The 3,528-nt window shown below is 33.0% G+C and overlaps 1 pseudogene; it reads right to left on the reverse strand.

Moving 5' to 3' along the window:
• Positions 1–1,686: 1,686 nt before the first annotated feature.
• On the reverse strand, positions 1,687–2,982 carry LOC111785231 (GDSL esterase/lipase At2g30310 pseudogene; annotated as a pseudogene).
• Positions 2,983–3,528: the final 546 nt, after the last annotated feature.

Here is a 3,528-nt window from a genome sequence, read left to right on the forward strand (position 1 = left end):
CCCACGTATGGGCTGTGTGTAGAGTATATGGTACACGTCTAATTTACCCGTTAGGACAGTACCGTAGGAAAATAGATTGAAAGGATAGGTCCCGTCATTGCATTCGCATGTTCTTGCATTTAATCCCAATAATAGGGTCACTTATCGAGTATTTCTTTAAATACTCAAGCCATGTGCTACTACATTTTTCAGGCTAAGGCAAGACATTCCTGTACGGCTGACAAAGACATCGCAACTCGAGACCATGGCACATGCATAGGATAGTGGTATTTATTTTCTTAGACTTGGGCTAGAATAGGATGGTTTTAACTTAAATGTTTATTTATTTTATTTGATCTTTTGTTGTGTGGTTTTTTTTAAGATGTTTTCGAAACACGTAAGTCCATGGCTGTGATTTAAGATAAGGGTTACGTTTTATGGGATTTAAATGAAGTATTTCCACATTCAATGTTTATGATATGTATATAGTAGGAACCTTAAATTAAGTAGAAAATTTTGTGTCGTTACATTCCTAGTGCTCTCAAACTAAGAAAGACTCAAAGAGTCAAAACAACAGAATAACCTAGAGCCCGCTTTAAGCTACCCATTTTTCGTGATATTACGATTTATTTTCTGTTTTCCAAATTAATCTTTTTTAAACTCTTTAAATCAATTAACAGTATGTAACGGGGCTAAAGCCCATAAAATATCCTGTAGTGACTTCGAGCTGTTATAAATAGTATCTGAGCAAGACATAATAGATATTATCTCCAAAGCTGTTATAAATGGTATGTGAGCCAAACATAACGGACATTATCAACTAACAGACTAATACCTCCTAGCCGTGGACTTGGAGAAGAATATTACAACTACATTAAAAAAAACAACGTCCAAAACATAACACATGGTTTTGTCATATTGAATGAATATAATTTAGAGATAATTGACATTTACCTTCGACTAAGAGACTTGAATCTCAAATCCATTCCCGAGCCAACCCAACCCAAAAATTTTATGGTTCAGTATTGTTGGGTTCGGTATTTAATAAGAAATGTTTAAATTTAAAATTAATTTTTCTTTTAAAAAATATATTAAGAAATTCACATTATCATGTTAGTTGAATAATACGGTGAATTATGATTATTTTATTTATAAAATATTTTTTAGATCTCGCATTTAATATCCTCCTACCATATGATAATTTGTAATACATAATGATTTTTATATACCATCAAATCTATATAGGTTAATAATGATTTGTATTGTAAGTACAGTTTCTAATTTAAATTGAAATGTACAATAGTTCAATACCATAGATATTTCTTTTTTATATTAAAAAAGAATATGTCGCTTTCTGCCTCTAAATATTTATGATATTTATTATTTGGTACGTATACAATTTTTTTTTTTTTTTCATTGTAGGATCAAATGTAAAAATCTTTTATTATACCTTTATAAGTTGCTTAAGAGTATTTGTCATTCTGAAATAAATAAATAAAAATAAAACGAGATTTTGCTTGGAAATACACTATTTGTGTCCATTTGATCGTGATAAATACATTTACAGACTACAGTCTTCGTTGTTAACTAGAGAAAGAAAAAAAAAAAAGTATTACGAAAGTAGTCTAGACAAGTTTCATTTTAAAATCGGCTAACACTGAAGCCTTAGACTTAGAACCCGAAACTATTCAATTTTGATTTAGGTGATTAAAAAAATTGCTTGAGAAATAATTCAGTCATGAATTTGTAAGCTGCTTCGGTCGGATGGACGCTATCCCAAAACAGGTATTTTGATGAATCTTCACATGTTGGGGTTAATGCATTACATAGAGGCGCTACTTCTGCCAATCCAGTTCCACAACAACCTGTGTTCGTATGCTCAAAACCTGTGCGACCAAAAGCCCCAGGCAAAACTTAGTTGAAAATGATTCTTAGAACTCGATTTCTCTAAAATATGTACGACCTTAGATCATATAAGTTGATAAAGGTTTCTATTTTGATGGGCACCGACTTACCATACTTGTGAGGATTATTGACCATGTCGATGAGAGCGGTGTAAATGTCAGCGTACAATATTGTGCTTCCATGTAGTTGCGATTGTAGATTGCCCAACAACTTTGAAAGCTTCTGATTATAGGATATGGAGTCCGAGTTTTGATCTTCCAAACATATTCGCTTTAGAGGAGGTTGAAACGATATAGTCTCTTGAATGGGAAGACAACCAATAGGAGGGAGGCCAGCAACCACTATATTGCGACATCCAAGCTCGTAAATTTCCTGTTTAGTATGTTAGAGTTCATAAGCTTATGTGAATGAATTTGGATTATAAATATTGATGAGGTTTAATAGTGTGCATATGGTTTAATTTACCTCGATGAAGCTTTGTAGTCTATCTTGGATGAAATCTTGGTAACCGCTAATATTGTATTGTAGTTTCCTTACCGGAAGGTCGTAGAAATTTTTGGTAAAGTCATTAGTTCCTGCACTAAGAATAACTAAAGCACTACCAATAATCTTCTTACTTTCATCTACACCTACAATCTCGGTAAGTCTTTGAATATAATTCTTGAACATATCAACTTGCATCATCATAGGAATAACTTTGTATGTCATAGTAGTTAGATCATCAAACCCTGAGCCGGCTGATGCAAAACTAACTCCCGTTCTCACGTCATCATTTGACAATTTTGGATCCAAAAATGGAGGAACAAGCTCCTTTATGCCCAACCTAGAAGCCACCATGTCCGGAATGAGTTTTCCATTACTGAACCTTCCAGTAGCAATATGACCGGGAAAATCTTTACCATAAGGAGAGTAATTAGCCTTTATAATGGTGGGAATGAAGTTGTTATTTCCCGTATCTACGGTAGAATCACCGAAAATAAGAATGGCAGGAAAAGATTTAAATTTTTTTAGATCAGAAGCACTGCACAATTTGCTCGTACATAATGACCAAACTATGTGGAGCGATAGAGCAGCAATGAGATAATTCAATTGTGCCATTGTCGGTGTTATTCAAGTCGTTTTTGATATCATCTTTGTCGATTGGTGTATGTATTAATAGGGTTTGAAAGATAATAAAAGTAAGCTCTTTATGGTTTCAACATGGAGTTATTTAGTTGTGAGCAATTTAAGGCCATTGAATGCTATATAGTTTGAAATGGTTCATTCAGTATATTTGTCCTTTATTTTTTCTATAAAAAAAAATACAGTTTATTTGTTAATTTATATAGTTGAGATCAAGGTACCTACGACAACTACAAGAGTCGATGATAGAGAAGTTATTGAGTATCAAACTGAAAGGGGTATCAACTATAGACGGTAAGGTCGTTAATCTCAAAATATAATATACAACAATCAATGAGATGCTATGACTAGCATGTAGCAGATTCAGTTAGACGAAGAAATCAAATGCATCAAGGTGGACAAGAAGGTGTTTTGGGTTCGGGTAAAATGAAATTTGTATTTTTTAAAGCGAATACTAATATTTTCTTTTTTACACATAGCTTCGTCCAAATGCAAAAGACGTGTAGAACAAATCATATCGGC

The sequence above is a fragment of the Cucurbita pepo genome, chromosome 5, assembly GCF_057944985.1.
Source record: "Cucurbita pepo subsp. pepo isolate OVF chromosome 5, ASM5794498v1, whole genome shotgun sequence".
Classification (NCBI taxonomy): Eukaryota; Viridiplantae; Streptophyta; class Magnoliopsida; order Cucurbitales; family Cucurbitaceae; genus Cucurbita; species Cucurbita pepo.